This window comes from Pseudophryne corroboree, chromosome 11, assembly GCF_028390025.1.
Source record: "Pseudophryne corroboree isolate aPseCor3 chromosome 11, aPseCor3.hap2, whole genome shotgun sequence".
Taxonomy (NCBI): Eukaryota; Metazoa; Chordata; class Amphibia; order Anura; family Myobatrachidae; genus Pseudophryne; species Pseudophryne corroboree.
This window is the reverse complement of record NC_086454.1, coordinates 30,244,822-30,270,859: the sequence shown is the minus strand read 5'-3', so window position 1 is coordinate 30,270,859 and position 26,038 is coordinate 30,244,822. Positions and strand designations below refer to the sequence as shown.

The 26,038-nt window shown below is 43.7% G+C and overlaps 1 protein-coding gene across 1 annotated transcript in view; it reads right to left on the bottom strand.

Annotated features, from left to right (window-relative positions):
* GALNT18 (polypeptide N-acetylgalactosaminyltransferase 18) overlaps positions 1-26,038 on the bottom strand; it is a 374,597-nt gene that overhangs the window by 347,806 nt on the left and 753 nt on the right. The window lies entirely within an intron of this gene.

The following is a 26,038-nucleotide window of genomic DNA, read 5'->3' as shown; positions in this document are numbered from 1 at the left end:
GTGGGGGAAACGTGAAAGTAATTCCACCGCAGGAAAATGTATTATTCAAAAAGGTATTACACTACAAGGGCTGCGCCGTAATCAGAGGAGTGTTTCGGTATCGTTAATGACCATCCTCAGATGGGGACACCACTGAGGGGTCTCCTCATGACTGTTCTGTGTTTTGTGTTTATTGGATTTTAATTGTCGAGTGGAATCTTCAGAACACATTAAGTAAATATTATTCTGCTGGCAAAACAAGAAATTGTCCATTGTATCATTATAAATGACTAACCTGTAATACCTCCTTTTTACTCCTTCGGAGCTTAACTTCTATTACAGCTATAGATAAAAATAAGTACGTGATAAAGGCGAGGAAGATCTTAAAATAAAACTGTCAGTTGATACAGAACTACAAAGACATTGTTACAATTATTGGAGAGGAACATAGATCCTTGGAATATTACAGAATAAACAGCTGCGATACAACGGGAGCAATTAGGTGGATGCATTAATTAGAGGGGGGAAAAAAATATTATGGGGTCAATTCAATTCGGCAACTTATGAATAGCGCCGGGAATTAGCTCCCAACGCTATTCAATTCAGCTCCAGTTAAGTCGGCAATGTCCCGTTCTCGCCGACTAAACAGGTTGAATTGTCGGGAGAACGGGCATTCTCCGACTTAACTCCCCGGCGCGAGGCTGATTCCCGACAGAATCAGCCTCGCGCCGGCCGCGAGGAAGCACTTTTGTCGGGTTTCTTCTCTCATCCCCGGGGATGAGAGAAGAATTCCCGACAATTGCGGGTAACTAGCAGCTGAATTGAATAGCGTCGGGAGCTAATTCCCGGCGCTATTCTTAAGTTGCCGAATTGAATTGACCCCTATGTATATGTATTTATATATATATTGTGACAAGGATCACATACACCGGGTAAAAAGTTCCATCTGTAAGGTTTAATTGTTCCACAGCTTTCCACAGACAGGCAAGTCCTCAGCAGAATGTCAGCAGTTTACAAGCAAGTCACAGATCACAGCAGGTCTTTTGCAAACAGGGTGTAACTTCTCCAGAGACCACTAAGTTCCAGGACCCATAACAGTTACCACCCCCCGGCCTATCATCTGGGCGACTAGTTCACCGCCAGGAGCACTGTTCCTTCTGTCTGATACCATTTTAAAATAATCTGAAAGAAGTCTGCAATCAGGCTTGCTGTTTCCTAGACTTGACCACACCGAATACCTGGCCTGGATTCTTTCCAACCACACCCTGCTGTTTTATATCCATCTATGTTCATGCTGACCCTGATACTACAATATAAAATACATATTCTGTATATACACACACATTGTGTGTGCGTGCGTGCGTGTTTTTTTACCATACCATCCCTTTAGACCGGGACAATCAAGAATTACACAGGTTTTCTAGCTGCTTAAAACCAGGTGAAATGCAGGCTTGAAGTCAGCCAGCCACAGAACCTGTGTAATTCATGAATGTCCCGGTTTAAAGTGATTGTCTAATCATGGGCCAACCAGCTTTGCTATTTAGTGCAATCCAACATTTTATTTTAGAATATGCTTGAGAAGGTCACTGGCCCCATTTCAATATTGAGACAGTTTGGTTATGGTGAAAAAAAAATAAAAAAAAAGCGGCCAATTAGATCTGTCAATCTGTGTACAATTACACATCAGTTCTGTAATCTCAGGTTTTCCTGACTATGGTACTGCCATGAAAACATCTCATGATAATATTCTGAATACTTCTCTTTTCTTCCTGTAAAAATAAATTTAAAAGAAGATGAAATAGAGTCCATTGTGGCAGGCATTGCAGCTAGTAGTGGGGGGTGATTATCTAAGTCAGTGACTTGGCTTGTGTGACACACAGCACCGTGCAGCGAGCAACTTCTGAACAGTCGTCACAGCCATCTGCAACACACGGATGCAGGAAAGTTTTGAACCCTTAAGAATGTCCTGCATAGATGTGACCTAAAGTTTACTCAGATGTTCATCCAAGTCATAGACACAGACAAAGGGGGTCATTCTGAGTTGATCGCTCGCTAACTATTTTTTGCAGCGATCAGATAGTCGCCCGCCTATGGGGGAGTGTATTTTCACTTTGCAAGTGTGCGTACGCCGGTGCAGCCGAGCGGTCCAAAAAAGTTTTCTGCAGTTTCTGAGTACCTCTGGACTTACTCAGCCGCTGCGATCACTTCAGTCTTTTTGGACCCGGAATTGACGTCAGACACCCGCCCTGCAAACGCTTGGACACGCCTGCGTTTTTCCAAACACTCCCAGAAAACGGTCAGTTGACACCCACAAACGCCCTCTTTCTGTCAATCTCCTTGCGATCAGCTGTGCGAATGGATTCTTTGTTAAATCCATCACCCAGCACCGATCCTCTTTGTACCCGTACGACGCGCCTGCGAATTGCGGTGCATACGCAGTTTTGCTGAGTTTTGACCTGATCGCAGCGCTGCAAAAAAATACCTAGCGTGCGATCAACTCGGAATAATCCCCAAAGAGCCCAATAACTCATATAAAACACAACAGGATATAGATCTTCGTCCAGTTATTGATCAAATTAGGTATTCCTCTGATGAAAGTGTCCCTGGACAGTAAAACGCGTCAGTTTTGATCTTGATCTTGCTTTGACTGTACACCTACAGACTCTCATCTGCCTCAACCATCTGTACAGCAATGCTCTCCTGCTAACCAACATATGCTATAGCGCCAGGACGGTTGATAATAAATTCACAGAATCGCCAATCATGGAGCGTCATAATTTGCTCAACCCTGTAAATCAGAACTAGCGAGTGCTTTATTTAACCCATACTTGTACGGATGCTTCAGTTGCTTCCATATGGTGGTGAACTTACACAATGCAGATTTAGCCAGGCGATCTCCTGTGCAGCAAATCGCACGGAATGACCATTATCCTTGTAACGGTGCAGTAGGAGGATAAGGAACGGGAGCGTCAGTCAGATGCGAGATTGGGTGGTCCTGTCCTACTCTTCACCACACAGGAATGGGAACGCATGCCTGGCATCGATGGAAAGGCGGAATCAGACGACAACATAGGAGGAAGTACAGAAACTCATCAAGCTGTAAACGGTTACAGCGCCATTGCTAAAGTCTTCTCCAAGCCACTTCCAGGCAGATGTAGTATACACATGGAGAAAGGCACCATCACTGTTACTCTGCCCAGCAGTGGTTCCCCAACACATACCACCCCGAGAGCGAGAGATAACATTCCCGGAGGTAACGTCACAGTATCTTCAGGCGTCTCCTGGACTGGCTAATGTCAGTGTACATGTGACCACCATCCGGCAAACACAGAGCAAGACTGTTGTGAGAGAATAGCACGGAGCAAGCCGATACTCTCCAAAAGGTGCCCATGTACAGTGTGCTAAAGACCATCCGTATGAGCCGGAAGACTATTGGAAGAACAGTCCGTGCGGAGGAGTCTAGAACTTTTTGACTTAAATAATAAATGTTATGGACCAGATTCTCAGTCGCACACACACTGCTGAAGTTGGAGACCGTGGAGCGATGTTTTTATACTGCCTATGGGTCCCGATTGCTAGCGCACAGTCCCAGTACTGATTCAGAAGCACAGTGTCTGAAATGCATTGAGCGCTCCTGGCAGTGACAGTGGGCGGGTAATTAGAAGCATGGGGATGTCGCATCCTAGGGGCGTGTCGCTGAAAGTGTTTATGTCCACAGGTGCTTCATCGCTCACATTGGAGGCCACACTCTGAAGGGGAAGCAGCTGCACCTACCACCAGGCTATGCAAGTTCCCATGGTGCAACTGATGGGGACGTTTATATACGCACCAAGTGGCAGTTCAGCATCTTCAGATGCTGACAATGGTCGTCTCCACCCTTGCACATCCCCCCGACGCATGGCTGTATACCGGGGAAGGGATTTGTAGCATTATTAGCATACAGTCGCACACGCTACACCAGCAAAATACGCAGACACGGATGCGGCCGACTCCGAATCAGCCTCTGTGTGTGAAGACACACCTTTTAACGACTAAAGATCTGAAGATGCTTAAGGTGACAACTACAGAACGTTCTAAAGTGGCCACAAACCTCCAAGCACCTCTATGTATCCAAAGGTAGGTTTGTAATTCCTGCACTCATCGCTCCCTGAACCTTATGGCCCTCATTCAGAGTTGATCGGTCGCAAGGCGAATTTAGCAGAGTTACACACGCTAAGCCTACGCCTACTGGGAGTGAATCTTAGCTTCTTAAAATTGCGACCGATGTATTCGCAATATTGCGATTACTAACTACTTAGCAGTTTCAGAGTAGCTCCAGACTTACTCTGCCTGTGCGATCATTTCAGTGCTTGTCGTTCCTGGTTGAAGTCACAAACACACCCAGCGTTCGCCCAGGCACTCCCACCGTTTCTCCGGCCACTCCTGCGTTTTTTCCGGAAACGGTAGCGTTTTCAGCCACACGCCCCTGAAACGCTGTGTTTCCGCCCAGTAACACCCATTTCCTGTCAATCACATTACGATCGCCGGAGCGAAGAAAAAGCCGTGAGTAAAAATACTTTCTTCATAGTAAAATAAGAATTTACTTACCGATAATTCTATTTCTCGGAGTCCGTAGTGGATGCTGGGGTTCCTGAAAGGACCATGGGGAATAGCGGCTCCGCAGGAGACAGGGCACAAAAGTAAAGCTTTTCCGATCAGGTGGTGTGCACTGGCTCCTCCCCCTATGACCCTCCTCCAGACTCCAGTTAGGTACCGTGCCCGGACGAGCGTACACAATAAGGGAGGAATTTTGAATCCCGGGTAAGACTCATACCAGCCACACCAATCACACCGTACAACTTGTGATCTAAACCCAGTTAACAGTATGATAACAAAAGGAGCCTCTGAAAGACGGCTTCCTACAACAATAACCCGATTTTTGTAACAATAACTATGTACAAGTATTGCAGAATAATCCGCACTTGGGATGGGCGCCCAGCATCCACTACGGACTCCGAGAAATAGAATTATCGGTAAGTAAATTCTTATTTTCTCTATCGTCCTAGTGGATGCTGGGGTTCCTGAAAGGACCATGGGGATTATACCAAAGCTCCCAAACGGGCGGGAGAGTGCGGATGACTCTGCAGCACCGAATGAGAGAACTCCAGGTCCTCTTTTTGCCAGGGTATCAAATTTGTAGAATTTTACAAACGTGTTCTCCCCCGACCACGTAGCTGCTCGGCAGAGTTGTAATGCCGAGACCCCTCGGGCAGCCGCCCAAGATGAGCCCACCTTCCTTGTGGAATGGGCATTTACATATTTTTTTTTTTTTTTTTGCTGTGGCAAGCCTGCCACAGAATGTGCAAGCTGAATTGTACTACAATCCAACGAGCAATAGTCTGCTTAGAAGCAGGAGCACCCAGCTTGTTGGGTGCATACAGGATAAACAGCAAGTCAGATTTCCTGACTCCAGCCGACCTGGAAACTATATTTTCAGGGCCCTGACAACATCCAGCAACTTGGAGTCCTCCAAGTCCCTAGTAGCCGCAGGTACCACAATAAGCTGGTTCAGGTGAAACGCTGACACCACCTTAGGGAGAAACTGGGGACGAGTCCACAGCTTTGCTCTGTCCGAATGGACAAGCAGATATGGCTTTGTGAGATAAAGCCGCCAATTCTGACACTCGCCTGGCCGAGGTCAGGACCAACAGCATGGTCGCTTTCCATGTGAGATATATCAAATCCACAGATTTGAGTTGTTAAAACCAATGTGATTTTAGGAATCCCAAACTACGTTGAGATCGCCCAGTGCCACTGGAGACATCAAAAAGGGGGTTGTATATGCAGTACTCCCTTAACAACTTCTGGACTTCAGGAACTGAAGCCAATTTCTTTCTGGAAGAAAATCGACCGGTCGAAATTTGAACCTTAATGGACCCCAATTTGAGACCCATATACACTCCTGTTTGCAGGAAATGTAGGAATTAACCTAGTTGAAATTCTTCCGTGGAGCCTTCCTGGCCTCACACCATGGAACACATTTTCACCTAAGCAGTGATAATGTTGTGCGGTCACCTCCTTCCTGGCTCTGACCAGGGTAGGGATGACCTCTTCCGGAATGCCTTTTTCCCTTAGGATCCGGCGTTCACCCGTCAACGCGGCTGCGGTAAGTCATGGAACAGACATGATTCTTGCTGAATCAAGATCCTTTCTAGTATCTCTTGAAGTTCCGGGTACCAAGTTCTTCTTGGCCAAACCGGAGCCACGAGTATAGTTCTTACTCCTCTCCTTCCTATCATTCTCCATACACTGGGTATGAAAGGCAGAGGAGGGAACACATACACCGACTGGTACACCCACGGTGTTACCAGAGCGTCCCCGCTATTGCCTGAGGGTCTCTAGACCTGGCGCTTCATGTGGGACGCCATCATAACCACCTTTGGTCTTTCCCAACGGTTTACAAACATGTGGAAACTTCCAGATGAAGTTCCCACTTTTCCGGGTGGAATTCATTCATGCTGAGGAAATCTTCCTAGTTGTCCACTCCCGGAATGAACACTGCTGACAGTGTTATCACATGATTTTTCGCCCAGCGAAGAATCCTTGCTGTCATTGCCCTCCTGCTTCTTGTGCCGCCCCGTCTGTTTACGTGGGCGACTGCCATGATGATGTCCTACTGGATCAGCACCGGTTGACTTTGAAGCAGAGGTCTTCCTAGGCTCAGAGCATCGTAAATTGCCCTTAGCTCCAGTATATTCATGTGGAGAGAAATCTCCAGACTTGACCACACTTCCTTGGAAATTTCTTCCCTGTGTGACTGTTCCCCAGCCTCTCAGGCTGGCATCCGTGGTCACCAGAACACAGTCCTGAATGCTGAATGTGCTGCCCTCTAGAAGATGAGCACTCTGCAGCCCCCACAGAAGAGACACCCTTGTCCTTGGAGACAGGGTTATCCGCTGATGCATCTGAAGATGCGATCCGGACCATTCGTCCCGCAAATCCCCCTGAAAAGTTTTTGCGTGAGATCTGCCGAATGGAATCGCTTCGTAAGAAGCCACCATTTTTCCCAGGACTCCTGTGCATTGATGCACTGATACTTGGCCTGGTTTTAGGAGGTTTCTGACTAGGTCGGATAACTCCCTGGCTTTCCCCTCCAGGAGAAATACCTCTTTCTGGACTATGCCCAGAATCATTCCTAGGAACAGCAGACGTATCATCGGAAAACAGCTGCGATTTTTGGAATATTTAGAATCCACTCGTGCGGTCGTAGAACTACTTTAGATAGTTCTTTTCCGACCTCCAACTGTTCTCTGGAAACTTGCCCCTTTCAGGATATCGTCCAAGTAAGGGATAATTAAGATGCCTTTCTTCTTTTAAGAATCATCTTTTCGGCCATTACCTTGGTAAAGGCCCGGGGTGCCGTGGATAATTCAACGGCAGCGTCTGAAACTGATATTGACAGTTCTGTATCACGAACCAGAGGTACCCTTGTTGAGAAGGGCAAATTTGGACATGGAGGTAATCCTTGATGTCCAGGGACACCATATAGTCCCCTTTTTTCCGGTTCTCTATCACTGCTCTGAGTGACTCCATCTTGATTTGAACCTTTTTATGTAAGTGTTCAAAGATTTCAGATTTAGACTATGTCTCACCAAGCCGTCTGGCTTCAGTACCACAATATAGTGTGGAAGACTAATACCCTTTTCCTTGTTGTAGGAGGGGTACTTTGATTATCACCTGCTGGAAATACAGCTTGTGAATTTTTTTTTTTTTTTTTCCCCAATACTGCCTCCCTGTCGGAGGGAGCCGTTGGTAAAGCAGGCTTCAGGAACCTGCGAGGAAAAAATGTCTCGACTCTCCAATCTGTACCCCTGGGATAATACTTGTACGATCTAGGGGTCAACTTGCGAGTGATCCCACTGCGCGCTGAGACTCTTGAGACTACCCCCCCACCTCACCTGAGTCCGCTTGCACGGCCCCAGCGTCACGCTGAGGACTTGGCAGACGCGGTGGAGGGCTTCTTTTCCTGGGAAGGGGCTGCCTGCTGCAGTCTACTTCCCTTTCCTCTATGTCTGGGCAGATATGACTGGCCTTTTGCCCGCTTGCCCACATGGGAAACGGAAGGATTGAGGCTGAAAAGACAGTGTCTTTTTCTGCTGAGATGTAACTTGGGGTAAAAAGGTTGGATTTCCCAGCTGTAGCCGTGGCCCCCAGGTCCGATGGACCGACCCCAAATAACTCCTTCCCTTTATACGGCAATACTTCCATGTGCCGTATGGGATCTGTATCACCTGACCACTGTCGTGTCCATGACATCTTCTGGGAGATATGGACAACGCACTTATCTTGATGCCAGAGTGCAAATATCCCTCTGTGCATCTCGCATACATATATATAGAATGCATCCTATTAAATGCTCTATATCAATAAAATATTTTTAGTCAGGGAATTCGACCAAGCCAACCCAGCACTGCATCTCCAGGCTGATGGCGATCGCTGGTCGCAGTATAACCACCGTATGTGTGTATATACTTTTTAGGATATTTTTCCAGCTGCCTATCAGCTGGCTCCTTGAGGGCGGCCGTATCTGGAGACGGTAACGCCACTTGATAAGCGTGTGAGCGCCTTATCCACCCTAAGGGGTGTTTCCCAACGCGCCCTAACTTCTGGCGGGAAAGGGTATAACGCCAATATTTGCTATCGGGGTAAACCCACGCATCATCACACACTTCATTTTATTTTATCTGATTCAGGAAAAACTACAGGTAGTTTTTTCACTCCCACATAATACCCTTTTTTGTGGTACTTGTAGTATCAGAAATATGTAACACCTCCTTCATTGCCCTTAACGTGTGGCCCTAATGAGGAATACGTTTGTTTATTCACCGTCGACACTGGATTCAGTGTCCGTGTCTGTGTCTGTGTCGACCGACTGAGGTAAATGGGCGTTTTTTTTTTTAAAAACCCCTGACGGTGTTTCTGAGACGCCTGGACCGGTACTAATTGTTTGTCGGCCGTCTCATGTCGTCAACCGACCTTGCAGCGTGTTGACATTTTCACGTAATTCCCTAAATAAGCCATCCATTCCGGTGTCGACTCCCTAGAGAGTGACATCACCATTACAGGCAATTTCTCCGCCTCCTCCAACATCGTCCTCATACATGTCGACACACACGTACCGACACATAGCACACACACCTGGAATGCTCTGACAGAGGACAGGACCCCACTAGCCCTTTGGAGAGACAGAGGGAGAGTTTGCCAGCACACACCAAAAAACGCTATAATTACATAGGGACAACCTTATATAAGTGTTTCTCCCTAATAGCATCTTTATATATATATTTATATCGCCAATTAGTGCCCCCCTCTCTGTTTAAACCCTGTTTCTGTAGTGCAGTGCAGGGGAGAGCCTGGGAGCCTTCTCTCCAGCCTTTCTGTGAGAGAAAAAATGGCGCTGTGTGCTGAGGAGATAGGCCCCGCCCCTTTTCCGGCGGGCTCGTCTCCCGCTCTTTAGTGAAGTTTGGCAGGGGTTAAATATCTCCATATAGCCTCTGGGGGCTATATGTGAGGTATTTTTAGCCAGTATATAGGTTTACATTTGCCTCCCAGGGCGCCCCCCCCCCCAGCGCCCTGCACCCTCAGTGACAGCGTGTGAAGTGTGCTGAGAGGAAAATGGCGCACAGCTGCAGTGCTGTGCGCTACCTTTAGAAGACTGTCAGAGTCTTCAGCCGCCGATTCTGGACCTCTTCTAACTTCAGCATCTGCAAGGGGGCCGGCGGCGCGGCTCCGGTGACCATCCAGGCTGTACCTGTGATCGTCCCTCTGGAGCTGATGTCCAGTAGCCAAGAAGCCAATCCATCCTGCACGCAGGTGAGTTCACTTCTTCTCCCCTCAGTCCCTCGTTGCAGTGATCCTGTTGCCAGCAGGACTCACTGTAAAATAAAAAAACCTAAGCTAAACTTTCTCTAAGCAGCTCTTTAGGAGAGCCACCTAGAATTGCACCCTTCTCGGCCGGGCACAAAAATCTAACTGGAGTCTGGAGGAGGGTCATAGGGGGAGGAGCCAGTGCACACCACCTGATCGGAAAAGCTTTACTTTTGTGCCCTGTCTCCTGCGGAGCCGCTATTCCCCATGGTCCTTTCAGGAACCCCAGCATCCACTAGGACGATAGAGAAAGTTACTTGGCGCAGTCGCAGTGCGAACATTGCGCATGCGTACTAAGCGGATTTTCACTGCGATGCGATGAAAAATACCGAGCGAACAACTCGGAATGAGGGCCTATAATCCTCACAGTATTTCATTCTTACGTCACTATGAAAACATCCCTACAATGCCTCCTGTAGTAAGGAGCACTGTGGCTACCCGCCCTGTAACAAAGCCCCTTCTGCCCTCTCATCCCTGTTACATAGGAAGCACGGCATAAAGCAGGGCAGATACAACAGTCACAGCTTCCACACGATCCTTAGAATTTCCTAAGCTCCCTCCTCAGTGTCAGAGCATGCCGGGACTCGTGGGACAGGTTAAAGCTGAAAAAGAATGTGAAAATGTTTGCAAGCTCCCCCCCCCCCTCTCTCTATCTCCCTACTAGCTATATGCCTGTGCATGGGGACTAGCTGCTGGTGAACCGCTCATGGTTTATGCAGGGCGTCAATAGAGAAAATCTCATTTAAGAATATTGACTATTTAATTGCAGGCTAACAGTAACAAAAAGTCGGCAAAATCCAAATGTTACAGAGAGCGTTGTGCGTCTACGTCAATTCCCCAATATTTTATTAGGGTTACGTCCCTTGGCCGAGCTGCCGGTTCCGTAGGGTGCCGTGAAGCCGTGCAGAGATTCTCTATAGCGTGAATAAAACCTGTGGCACGTCAGTGTTGCGGAACCACAAGTCCCGTGACGGCCTGCCAAAGCACAGCGCCGCAGCGGCACAGGGGAGCAGAAGGTATAAAGGAGCGGAGAGATCAGACTGTCCTGCTGAGCTTACAAAGGCTCGACGCAGTCATGTCAACACCTCTGATTTCCTTCTGAGTGAAGGGGCCCATCTTCCTAATGGTTGCAGCCTGTCAGAGGCGAAACTCGGCTGTGCACAGCTGCAAAGTCAAAGCGTCAGAAATCAAGTCCTTGAAGTGCCAATGAATAGAAGAAGAGGATGAAGTGCCAATGCAAGAAGAAGAGGATGAGGATGGATCTCTAAAGCCACCCTCCCCGGCCACCACAATCCAGAGAGTAAACTGAATGGGCCGGCGCACACAGCCCTGGGCATATGCAGATAAGACAGAAAATAATAATCAAACCCGGAGGATTGCTCCTGAACTCATTATCTGACGAGACTATTAAAGCGACCTATTTAAAAGCTTGGCATCATTTTCATTTCATAAATGATCCTATCTGTATTCAACATTGGCTGGAAACGGAGAGAGGGAGACACACAGTCACGGTCGGCTCCCATACGAGTAAATGACCTCAATAAAGAGATTCTCTCCCGGCTGAGTGACACGACAAACCAATATTTATATATCGCCAGTATATTCCACAGCGCGTCACAGACCAATAACAGGGCCCTGCTTGCAAACTATGGGGAAATGGGAATGGTAATACATGAGGTTTAGGTGCTAGAAAATGCAAATTGGTCCAAGCAGATTGTATCACAAAGCCCGCCAAGAACCTCTGCAATCACAAAGCAACGCTAGCCTGGGGTCAGCGGGATGTGCGAGTGTAGAAAGAGAACACATGTAAGTTTTGTGTGAACTGTGTAGAAGGAGGCAATTATTAGAACAGCTTATGGAGGTTTGGTGGGTGGTTCTGGGATCTGATAAGCTGCCTGAAGAGACGAGTTTTCAGTGACCACTGGAAGGTTTGGAGACTAGAGGAAAGTATTATTGTGCAAGGAGAAGGAATTCTACAAAGTGGGTGCAGCCTGGGGAAAGTACTTTAACCCACTGCAACTAATCAGATTTTAGTGGACATGTAGCTAGTGTACAGGGTAGGTACACTTAGCTCTCAGCAATACTTGTTGGGTCTTATACATAAAGGAGACAAAGGTCTGTGTGTGGAGTTTCACAGACTTCCATTGTATGACCTATGCATAATATTAATTCACTATAATCTATTATTGCTGAGAAATGAGACACAAAGTGCCTCACGTCTCAGTGAGAACACTACTCCCTAGCGATAGGTGTCTGCCCCATCGAGACCTCTGATGGGAGGTATGGGCTCATAAACAGGGGGAGGGGGGGATTATTAATTTGGAGTAGATAATACATTTCAATTATTGCTCAACTCTACAGTCTAGAATATTTGTATCAGATGTTTCTCCACAGTTTGAATAAAGAGCATTTAATTCACTTTATTTGCCCGTTAAGCAGACAGAGCCACCAGAAACAGCCATATAAAGTACCAAACAGCTGGCATGCAGACATCTAAAAGACCAAAAATAATACATTTTAATTAAACGCTGAATAACACCCTGGAGAAATAAGGATTATCTTCTTCAAAAGTCTCCACAATACAGAGAGAATGGCAATCCTCCAGCAATGGAAATATCACCTGGGGAGATAGCTCGGCTCCTTGTCTAGACGTGCTATATTAATATTAAACACACCTGTAGAGGTTTGATATGAGGATCGGACTATGTGACGTGACAGATGGGGAAAGTGGGAAAGTCTTACGTGTATTTTATTTAGAAAGCAGAGGAAAAAGGTTTCTATTCATCTATATGGAAACCCAATACCAAGATGGCGGACGCTATAGATCCTCATTACAGATAATCAGACCACCAATTCCCTGCTGTGCCTCGTGCCTCCGTGACGTCACTCGTAGGCCAGGTAGGCGTGTGCCCAGTCAGTCTTATGTCAGCACACGTAAGCAGCTGATCAACTCAGAAACGCAGCCGCCAGCCAGATGGTAACACTGGTAATACCTACCCTAGGGGAAACACACATGAGATAGGTAGACGGGTGTACACAAAATGCGACAAAAACTAATAAAATCAGTCCTTTTTTATCCCTTAGCTTTTGCCCATTTTTTAATCATACTCCCGTAATATATTTCCATTTATGTTTTATTTTAATAAAATTCCCCACTAGAGTCCCTGGGAGATTAGGACAGGAGCTTGTAGCCCAATTTCATAGAGTGTTCCTCTGACCATCCGTTTATCACCACGCTAGGCCTGCATACGTCACCATGTGTTGCCGCCACGTATTACGATAAAACCTGTTCTGTTCTATACATCCGTACACATTTTACGTTCATATTTGTGTCTGAGGCACACAGCAGGTCATGCTACATGCAAAGTCGCTTCATGGGAACGCATTGTGTACATACCTACTAGTGGTTAGCATGAGAGGTTTAAATCAGCATTGTGCTGTATGGTCTATTCAGTCTAATGGGCAAATCATTTCAATGAGGCTGTAACAGCACAATTGAACTGAATGGGGCTCCTCAGCATTGTTCATTTGTTTCACTTTGTCTATGTCAATAGAGATTCAACAATTTCTACTGATGCGTAATTAGAGCAATTAAAGCAGGCCTCCACTTAAATCACAGCTATAATGGGAAATCGCTTGTGATTGGCTGTGGACCGGTCAATTGCGTTTCGGCATTCTGCAGCATGTTTCCAGCAAAGCATGGCTCATCTTGGGTAATGTTTTATGCTCTATGTTCTGTTTTAGTGGGAACAAGCCCAGACTAGGTGAGGAATTCATTTCAGCAGCCCATTCATTTCGATAGCACACACTGGGGACACTGAAATGAATGATCTGTAGAAGCGAATAGCGAATGTCCTATGCCGTTCCGGATGTACTCTAAAAGACATCAACGCATTTCAGCTGTAGGTATGTCACATGTCATCAGCATTTCAGATGCATAACTGCAGCTATGTATTTTCAACATGCAGTTTGTGTATTAGGAAGCACAAGCCGTGTAACCGGCCTCACAGCCCCTCTCAGTCAATGTGGGACAGCACTTATATTCCAGATTGTACTCGGAGACTTCCATACTGGGTCTCTGCCCAGCAGGAGGAAGAGCGTGGGCGCATTGGCACTGATGGTGGGTAGCTTAGTCTGCCTGGCCACGGTGTGTAAGAAATGAAGCACCAGCCAGCACTGGCGGCTTAGCCAATCAGGCATTGCATTAGTTACATAGGGGTCTATTCAACTGAAGTTGGAACTGCCGCCTAGTCGGAGAGAGAGCAGTTTCCTTTTTTTTTAGATCGAATCATGATTCCACCTATTCATTGGGGCTGCCGTTTTTTCGACTTGTCGATTAGCCGCGGATCCACGTGTTTTGTCGGATTTGCCCGGGTTTTAGTCCTGTTTTCAACAATGTAAATACAATTTTAACAAAAGTCGGATTGACATTGTCGAAAACAGGCAAAACCAGTTGCATTTGCCCGCAAATTGAAAACTGCATTGTCGGATCCTCTACGTCGGAGAGGATCCAACATGCATTGAATAGACCCCATAGAATTGCGTTAGCTCTTCCTCCAGCGACTACAGTTGTTAAATGGCAATATCGGGGATAATAAAGCAGGAACCTTATCACACCCTCATGTGACACTACCTGAAAGCCAACCTTCCTTCATGCTGAAGTATCTGCTAGCTGATAAATACCATCTGACATTCAGCCCTTAGGTCGTAACGCCCTAGGCAGCTGCCTCTTTCGCCATCCCCTCTCCTGTCCCGGACATTATCCAGCTTACGATCATCACCCAAAATTCCCTCGCCCAGCCATTATCCGTAACATAATTGTGCCAGCTATTCCTTGGGGGGGTAGTGTAGATTAATTAGCAGGCATGCAAGAAAACCTGCACACGTGACAACCAAAAATACTCCTGCGTTATGAGGTCAGCGCTGTACACGCAACATGAAAGGGTCCGTTTCTGTGGTAACAACACTCTAGTTAATTACCATTTACTCCGTGCCAGAAAAGCAAATATCACAGCTTCAGACATCCTAGTAAAAAAATCATTTTTAACTTGTCCGCTGCTCAGTACCGTAAATGGCAGCTGTGAAAATATCATTAGGATCTGATAAACCTTTCAGATTGTAATCTCCGCAGCCCTGGAGAAAGGCATGAACCCGGCCTGGCGTCATCACGCATGTGTAGATTTGATTGGTCATTTGGTCTGTCGACATTCCAACAGAAGTGAATACTGATCAATGTTCTGGATTTCAGCTGCCAGTATCCCGACCGTCAGGAAATTAACCATATCCCGCTGAGAAGGGCAATGCTCCGATTTAGGGCTCTGTATGTAACGGCAGGGCCGCAGAGAGCCACGCCGAACCCTGATAAAGGGGGTGTGCCGTCTGCCTTTACTATTAAAATATCATTGCAATAATATAATTGCAGGGGGCGCTCCACAGGGTGGGGGGGGGGGGGGGGACGCAATTTTAACACAGAGCGGCAGAGGGAGGGGCACGGGGGAGGGCACCCACTTTCTACCTTACTTTATCAGGATGCGGGTACCTACTCTCCGGCCAGCGCCACTCTGGCACATTTGGTTTTGGGCAAAATGTCCTGTTTTCCACATACGGAATGTTGGGAGGTGGTCATGACTAAAAAAAGGAAAAAAAAAGTTTATAAACACTTACTGACAGCTCACATTTTACCGACATTTTATGATGCAGGGTCCAAATTTGCCAGAAAAAGGGATTCAACCCAGGCACAACTGTCGTGAAAAGTCTGTCTAGTGGTGGTCATTCCGAGTTGATTGCTCGCTAGCAGTTTTTAGCAGCCGTGCAAACGCTATGCCGCCACCCACTGGGAGTGTGTTTTAGCTTAGCAGAAGTGCGAACGAAAGGATCACAGAGCGGCTACAAAATAATTTTGTGCAGTTTTAGAGTAGCTCAAAACCTACTCAGCGCTTGCGATCACTTCAGACTGTTCAGTTCCTGTTTTGACGTCACAAACACGCCATGCGTTCGCCCAGCCATGCCTGCGTTTTTCCTGGCATGCCTGCGTTTTTTCGAACACTCCCTAAAAACGGTCAGTTTACACCCAGAAACGCCCACTTCATGTCAATCACTCTGCGGCCAGCAGTGCGACTGAAAAGCTTTGCTAGACCCTGTGTGAAATTACATCGTTCGTTGTAATAGTACGACGCGCGTGCGCATTGCGCTGCATGCGCAGAAGTGCCAGTTTTTTGCCTCATCGCTGCACAGCAAACGAATGCAGCTAGCGAACAACTCGGAATGACCACCAGTATCAGGTCAGGATATTTACGGACTGTTTTTGCTTACTGACAGAGGTAACTTCCTGTCAGTATGATGTCATTGCCGGCTTCACGTTCGCTTTTCTCAACACTCTGACGTTACCATTTGCCCTTATAAGCAACGGATAGCTTAGAGCAGGCATGTCCAAACTGCGGCCCTCCAGCTGTTGTAAAACTACATATCCCAGCATGCCCTGACACAGTTTTGCTGCCAGAGAATGCTAAAGCTGTGTCAGGGCATGCTGGGATGTGTAGTTTCTCAACAGCTGGAGGGCCGCAGTTTGGACATGCCTGGCTTAGAGGGTAATGGAACTTCAAAGCCAGATACTGGGAATTACACAGCACAACACAGGAGCAGTGATACTGTGCAGCTTATACACCGGGAATTCCACCCAGGCGGAGAGAGGATGACCGTCTCTGGTGAACAACGCATTGGGACCAATATGGCACTTTCCATAACCGCATACAAGCACCCTGATCCGCCGCTCTCACTCGCTGCCTAATTTCCAGTAATTATGAACGCCAAGCACAAACACTTTACCCAGCAAAATAATTAGACTGCACTGATGTAATTGTCAGCCTCCCCGAAGCAGTCACACAAAGGGGCCACTTACTGACAGACGACGTACGAGTGCTATTGATGAATCATTCTGGAAACACAAGGCTTGGAAAGCTTTCATTGATTGATACTAGATTACTCAGATTAAATGCTTTCTTTCTGGGTCACGGCGGCAGAACTTTATAAGCCAAAAGGGGCACAGGGTGCAAAAACTCCATCGCCAGAAACACATCTGGCACCACAAGTGAGTGACCCAGGTGTCAGCAGGCACCGGGGGGGGGGGGGACTATCCACTGCATGTAATGTAAGCAGGTTATGACTGCAATTATTGACCAACGTGCTCTGCTCCAATGACTGCAAAGAACCCGGCAGCCGTATACCATAACGGACAGCCCCGCTGTCCCTGTATTATATAATGGCTCCCAGTCCAAGTACATTACTCAGTTTATTCTGTCGTTCCTCGGCCCGAAAACACATTGATGTTACCAGTGCTGTTTGATTACCATCAAGTATGGCTATACCCAAAACTGGACTGCGTAGAGTTTAGGCGCCCAAAAGCACGAGAATTAGTAAGACAGTAATTTCTCTAAACATTTTGGGGGGTATTCAATTGTTTGAAAAGTCTGTTGGGTGTCTGTTTTTGTTCCTATCTAATAGACAGGGGAAAAAACAGACACCCAACCGACTTTTCAAACAATTGAATTCCCCCCTCTGTGTCCCGTTTCTGTGCGTCTCACGTGCCGTCTTACACCTATAGGTTTACAGTCATTCCGATGAGCCCGCTGTAAGCGCAACGTGATGCGAGGGACAAGCGCGTTTGGCCAATACAAGATATGAACGCCATGTTTTGTCACAGATACAGGTCTAAACAATACACTAATAAACGCACCTGAATGCGCACATAAACACAATGCGGATTGTATGCGATGATAAAATACACACACAGCAAACGCCACATGTATGTAGCTGCAGACTCTGCAATTTAACAGAAACACAGATAAACTAACTCAATGAGTGATGCCAGTGGCGCCAGTTCTTGGCTGCACTGGCATTCAGTGTAAAGCCCGGCGTGCCGCTTTACATTGTCAGCTACAGCCCGCAGAGAAGCGGCGTCACTTTGTAAATATGGCCCAGGGGTGGGTTACATGAAACTTTACAGAGACGCAGAAAGTCTGCTGCACAAATATATAGTGACAAGTCAGAATCACACAGCACCTGACTAATACACAATCCTGGATTCCTGCTGATGTATATACACTGGTCACTACATGCTTTCCAAGATGGCTCTAGTGTATATGTAATACAGAGGCCGTATACAGTATATAGGTGTAGTATACAGTACATACTATACTATAGGGGAGGGAGGTCTAGTGTATATGTAATACAGAGGCCGTATACAGTATATAGGTGTAGTATACAGTACATACTATACTATAGGGGAGGTAGGTCTAGTGTATATGTAATACAGAGGCCGTATACAATATATAGGTGTAGTATACAGTACATACTATACTATAGGGGAGGTAGGTCTAGTGTATATGTAATACAGAGGCCGTATACAGTATATAGGTGTAGTATACAGTACATACTATACTATAGGGGAGGTAGGTCTAGTGTATATACTATAGGGGAGGTAGGTCTAGTGTATATGTAATACAGAGGCAGAATACAGGTGTAGTTACAGTACATATAGTATACTATAGGGGAGGTAGGTCTAGTGAATATGTAATACAGAGGCAGTATATAGGTGTAGTATACAGTACATACTATACTATAGGGGAGGTAGGTCTAGTGTACATACTATAGGGGAGGTAGGTCTAGTGTATATGTAATACAGAGGCAGTATACAGGTGTAGTTACAGTACATATAGTATACTATAGGGGAGGTAGGTCTAGTGTATATGTAATACAGAGGCCGTATACAGTATATAGGTGTAGTATACAGTACATACTATACTATAGGGGAGGTAGGTCTAGTGTATATGTAATACAGAGGCCGTATACAATATATAGGTGTAGTATACAGTACATACTATACTATAGGGGAGGTAGGTCTAGTGTATATGTAATACAGAGGCCGTATACAGTATATAGGTGTAGTATACAGTACATACTATACTATAGGGGAGGTAGGTCTAGTGTATATACTATAGGGGAGGTAGGTCTAGTGTATATGTAATACAGAGGCAGAATACAGGTGTAGTTACAGTACATATAGTATACTATAGGGGAGGTAGGTCTAGTGAATATGTAATACAGAGGCAGTATATAGGTGTAGTATACAGTACATACTATACTATAGGGGAGGTAGGTCTAGTGTACATACTATAGGGGAGGTAGGTCTAGTGTATATGTAATACAGAGGCAGTATACAGGTGTAGTTACAGTACATATAGTATACTATAGGGGAGGTAGGTCTAGTGTATATGTAATACAGAGGCAGTATACAGTATAAAAGTGTAGTATACAGTACATACTATACTATAGGGGAGGTGGGTGCACTGTATATATAATATAGAGGCCATACACAGTATATAGGTGAAGTGCAGTACACAGTACATATGTTTAGTATACAGTACATATAGTATAATATAGGGGAGGCGTGTATATGTAATACAGAGTCGGTATACAGTATATAGGTGTAGCATACAGTACATATAGTATAATGTAATATAGAGGCCGTATACAGGTGCAGCACATATAATAGAGGGGAGGTAGGTATAGTGTATATTTCATACAGAGACTGTATATAGGTGTAGCATACAGTATATATAGTATACTATAGGGGGAGGTATAGTGTACATGTAATACAGAGGCAGTATACAGTACATAAGTGCAGTATATAGCACATACAGTACAATATAGGGGGAGGTAGGTATAGTTCATTTATACAGGTGCCGTACACAGTATATAGGTGCAGTACACATTACATATAGTATACTATAGGGGAGGGAGGTATAGTTTACATGTAATACAGAGGCAGCATACATTATATAGGTAGAGTACATACAGTGTAATATAGTTGAGGTGGGTATAGTGTATAGGTAATACAGACGCAGTATAGAGTATATAGGTGCAGAACAGGGTACATAGAGTTAATATAAGGGGAGGTAGGTATAGTATATATGTAATACAGAGTCTGTATACAGTATATAGGTGTAGTATACAGTATATGGGTGCAGTATACAATATATAGGTGCAGCATAGAGTACATATAGTATAATATAAGGGGAGTTAGGTATAGTATATATTATATGTAATACAGAGGCAGTATACAGTATATAGGTGCAGCATAGAGTACATACAGTATAATATATGGGGAGGTAGGTATAGTGTCAATGTAATACAGAGGCAGTATATAGGTGTAGTATACAGTATATGGGTACAGTATATAGGTGCAGCATAGAGTACATATAGTATAATAAAAGGGGAGTTAGTTATAGTATATATGTAATACAGAGGCAGTATACATTATATAGGTGCATTATACCGTATATAGGTGCAGCATATAGTACATATAGTATAATATTAGGGGAGGTAGGTATAGTATATATGTAATACAGAGGAGGCATACAATATATAGGTGCAGTACACAGTATATAGGTGCAGCAAATAGTACATATAGTATAATATAAGGGGAGGGAGGTATAGTGTCAGTGTAATACAGAGGCAGTATATAGGTGTAGTACACAGGTGCAGTACACAGTATATAGGTGCAGCATAGAGTACATATAGTATAATATATGGGAGGGAGGTATAGTGTCAGTGTAATACAGAGGCAGTATACAGGTGTAGTATACAGTATATGGGTGCAGCATAGAGTACATATAGTATAATATAAGGGTAGACATAGTGTCAGTGTAATACAGAGGCAGTATATAGGTGTAGTATACAGTATACAGGTGCAGTACACAGTATATAGGTGCAGCATAGAGTACATATAGTATAATATATGGGAGGGAGGTATAGTGTCAGTGTAATACAGAGGCAGTATACAGGTGTAGTATACAGTATATAGGTGCAGCATAGAGTACATATAGTATAATATAAGGGTAGACATAGTGTCAGTGTAATACAGAGGCAGTATATAGGTGTAGTATACAGGTGCAGTACACAGTATATAGGTGCAGCATATAGTACATATAGTATAATATATGGGAGGGAGGTATAGTGTCAGTGTAATACAGAGGCAGTAAATAGGAGAAGTATACAGTATATAGGTGCAGTACATATAGTATAATATATGGGGAGGTCTAGTGTCAGTGTAATACAGAGGCAGTATATAGGTGTAGCATAGAGTATATAGCTGCAGTACATATAGTATAATATATGGGGAGGTATAGTGTCAATGTAATACAGAGGCAGTATAGAGTACATATAGTATAATATAAGGGGAGGTATAGTGTCAGTGTAATACAGAGGCAGTATATAGGTTTAGTATACAGGTGCAGTATAGAGTACATATAGTATAATGGGAGGTATAGTGTCAGTGTAATACAGAGGTAGTATACAGGTGCAGTATAGAGGTGCAGCATAGAGTACATATGGTATAATATATGGGGAGGTAGGTATAGTGTCAGTGTAATACAGAAGCAGTATACAGTATATAGGTGCAGTACATATAGTATAATATATGAGGAGGTAGGTATAGTGTCAGTGTAATACAGGTGCAGTATACAGTATATAGGTGCAGTACATATAGTATAATACATGGGGAGGTAGGTATAGTGTCAGTGTAATACAGATGCAGTATACAGTATAGAGGTGCAGCATAGAGTACATATAGTATAATATAAGGGGATGTATAGGGTCAGTGTAATACAGAGTCAGTATACAGGTACAGTATACAGTATAGAGGAGCAGCATAGAGTACATATAGTATAATATAAGGTGAGGTATAGTGTCAGTAATACAGAGGCAGTATACAGGTGTAGTATACAGTATTAGGTGCAGTATAGAGTACATATAGTATAATATAAGGGGAGGTATAAAGTCAGTGTAATACAGAGGCAGTATATAGGTGCAGTATACAGTATAGAGGTGCAGCATAGAGTACATATAGTATAATATAAGGGGAGGTATAGGGTCAGTGTAATACAGAGGTAGTATATAGGTGCAGTATACAGTATATAGGTGCAGCATAGAGTACATATAGTATAATATAAGGGTAGACAGTGTCAGTGTAATACAGAGGCAGTATATAGGTGTAGTATACAGTATACAGGTGCAGTACACAGTATATAGGTGCAGCATATAGTACATATAGTATAATATATGGGAGGGAGGTATAGTGTCAGTGTAATACAGAGGCAGTAAATAGGATAAGTATACAGTATATAGGTGCAGTACATATAGTATAATATATGGGGAGGTCTAGAGTCAGTGTAATACAGAGGCAGTATATAGGTGTAGCATAGAGTATATAGCTGCAGTACATATAGTATAATATATGGGTAGGCATAGTGTCAGTGTAATACAGAGGCAGTATATAGGTGTAGTATACAGTATACAGGTGCAGTACACAGTATATAGGTGCAGCATAGAGTACATATAGTATAATATATGGGAGGGAGGTATAGTGTCAGTGTAATACAGAGGCAGTATACAGGTGTAGTATACAGTATATAGGTGCAGCATAGAGTACATATAGTATAATATAAGGGTAGACATAGTGTCAGTGTAATACAGAGGCAGTATATAGGTGTAGTATACAGTATACAGGTGCAGTACACAGTATATAGGTGCAGCATATAGTACATATAGTATAATATATGGGAGGGAGGTATAGTGTCAGTGTAATACAGAGGCAGTATATAGGTGTAGCATAGAGTATATAGCTGCAGTACATATAGTATAATATATGGGGAGGTATAGTGTCAATGTAATACAGAGGCAGTATAGAGTACATATAGTATAATATAAGGGGAGGTATAGTGTCAGTGTAATACAGAGGCAGTATATAGGTTTAGTATACAGGTGCAGTATAGAGTACATATAGTATAATATAAGGGGAGGTATAGTGTCAGTGTAATACAGAGGCAGTATACAGGTGCAGTATACAGTATAGAGGTGCAGCATAGAGTACTTATGGTATAATATATGGGGAGGTAGGTATAGTGTCAGTGTAATACAGAAGCAGTATGCAGGTGCAGTATACAGTATATAGGTGCAGTACATATAGTATAATATATGAGGAGGTAGGTATAGTGTCAGTGTAATACAGGTGCAGTATACAGTATATAGGTGCAGTACATATAGTATAATACATGGGGAGGTAGGTATAGTGTCAGTGTAATACAGATACAGTATAGAGGTGCAGCATAGAGTACATATAGCATAATATAAGGGGATGTATAGGGTCAGTGTAATACAGAGGCAGTATACAGTATAGAGGAGCAGCATAGAGTACATATAGTATAATATAAGGTGAGGTATAGTGTCAGTGTAATACAGAGGCAGTATACAGGTGTAGTATACAGTATTAGGTACAGTATAGAGTACATATAGTATAATATAAGGGGAGGTATAGTCAGTGTAATACAGAGGCAGTATATAGGTGCAGTATACAGTATAGAGGTGCAGCATAGAGTACATATATAGTATAATATAAGGGGAGGTATAGGGTCAGTGTAATACAGAGGCAGTATATAGGTGCAGTATACAGTATATAGGTGTAGCATAGAGTACATATAGTATAATATAAGGGGAGGTATAGGGTCAGTGTAATACAGAGGCAGTATACAGTATATAGGTGCAGCATAGAGTACATATAGTATAATATAAGGGTAGGTATAGGGTCAGTGTAATACAGAGGCAATATACAGGTGTAGTATACAGTATATAGGTGCAGTATAGAGTACATATAGTATAATATAAGGGTAGGTATAGGGTCAGTGTAATACAGAGGCAATATACAGGTGTAGTATACAGTATATAGGTGCAGTATAGAGTACATATAGTATAATATAAGGGGAGGTATAGTGTCAGTGTAATACAGGTGGAGTATACAGTATTAGGTGCAGTATAGAGTACATATAGTATAATATAAGGGTAGGTATAGGGTCAGTGTAATACAGAGGCAATATACAGGTGTAGTATACAGTATATAGGTGCAGTATAGAGTACATATAGTATAATATAAGGGTAGGTATAGGGTCAGTGTAATACAGAGGCAATATACAGGTGCAGTATACAGTATATAGGTGCAGTATAGAGTACATATAGTATAATATAATGGGAGGTATAGTGTCAGTGTAATACAGAGGCAGTATACAGGTGTAGTATACAATATATAGGTGCAGTATAGAGTACATATAGTATAATATAAGGGTAGGTATAGGGTCAGTGTAATACAGAGGCAATATACAGGTGCAGTATACAGTATATAAGTGCAGTATAGAGTACATATAGTATAATATAAGGGGAGGTATAGTGTCAGTGTAATACAGAGGCAGTATACAGGTGGAGTATACAGTATTTGGTGCAGTATAGAGTACATAAGGTATAATATAAGGGTAGGTATAGGGTCAGTGTAATACAGAGGTAGTATACAGGTGGAGTATACAGTATTAGGTGCAGTATAGAGTACATATAGTATAATATAAGGGTAGGTATAGGGTCAGTGTAATACAGAGGCAGTATACAGGTGTAGTATACAGTATAGAGTACATCTAGTATAATATAAGGGTAGGTATAGGGTCAGTGTAATACAGAGGCAGTACAAAGGTGCAGTATACAGTATATAGGTGCAGTATAGAGTAAATATAGTATAATATAAGGGTAGGTATAGGGTCAGTGTAATACTGAGGCAGTATACAGGTGTAGTATACAGTATATTGGTGCAGTATAGAGTACATATAGTATAATATAAGGGTAGGTATAGGGTCAGTGTAATACAGAGGCAGTATAAAGGTGCAGTATACAGTATATAGGTGCAGTATAGAGTAAATATAGTATAATATAAGGGGAGGTATATGGTCAGTGTAATACAGGTGCAGTATAGAGTACATAAAGTATAATATAAGGGGAGGTATAGTGTCAGTGTAATACAGAGGCAGTATACAGGTGTTGTATACAGGTGCAGTATACAGTATATAGGTGCAGTATAGAGTACATATAGTATAATATAAGGGTAGGCATAGGGTCAGTGTAATACAGTGGCAGTATACAGGTGGAGTATACAGTATTAGGTGCAGTATAGAGTACATATAGTATAATATATGGGGAGGTATAGTGTCAGTGTAATACAGAGGCAGTATACAGGTGTTGTATACAGGTGCCGTATACAGTATATAGGTGCAGTATAGAGTACATATAGTATAATATAAGGGTAGGTATAGGGTCAGTATAATACAGTGGCAGTATACAGGTGGAGTATACAGTATTAGGTGCAGTATAGAGTACATATAGTATAATATATGGGGAGGTATAGTGTCAGTGTAATACAGAGGCAGTATACAGGTGTTGTATACAGGTACAGTATATAGGTGCAATATAGAGTACATATAGTATAATATAAGGGTAGGTATAGGGTCAGTGTAATACAGAGGCAGTATACAGGTGCAGTATACAGTATTAGGTGCAGTATAGAGTACATATAGTATAATATAAGGGGAGGTATAGTGTCAGTGTAATACAGAGGCAGTATACAGGTGTTGTATACAGACACAGTATACAGTATATAGGTGCAGTATAGAGTACATATAGTATAATATAAGGGTAGGTATAGGGTCAGTGTAATACAGAGGCAGTATACAGGTGCAGTATACAGTATATAGGTGCAGTATACAGTATATATAGTATAATATAAGGGTAGGTATAGGGCCAGTGTAATACCGAGGCAGTATACAGTATATAGGTGCAGTATAGAGTACATATAGTATAATATATGGGGAGGTATAGTGTCAGTGTAATACAGAGGCAGTATACAGGTGTTGTATACAGGTGCAGTATACAGTATATAGGTGTAGTATAGAGTACATATAGTATAATATAAGGGTAGGTATAGGGTCAGTGTAATACAGGTGTTGTATACAGGTGCAGCATACAGTATATAGGTGCAGTATAGAGTACATATAGTACAATATATGGGGAGGTACAGTGTCAGTGTAATACAGAGGCAGTATACAGGTGCAGTATAGAGTACATATAGTATAATATAAGGGGAGGTATAGTGTCAGTGTAATACAGAGGCAGTATACAGTATATAGGTGCAGTATAGAGTACATATAGTACAATATAAGGGGAGGTATAGTGTCAGTGTAATACAGAGGCAGTATACAGCATATAGGTGCAGTATAGAGTACATATA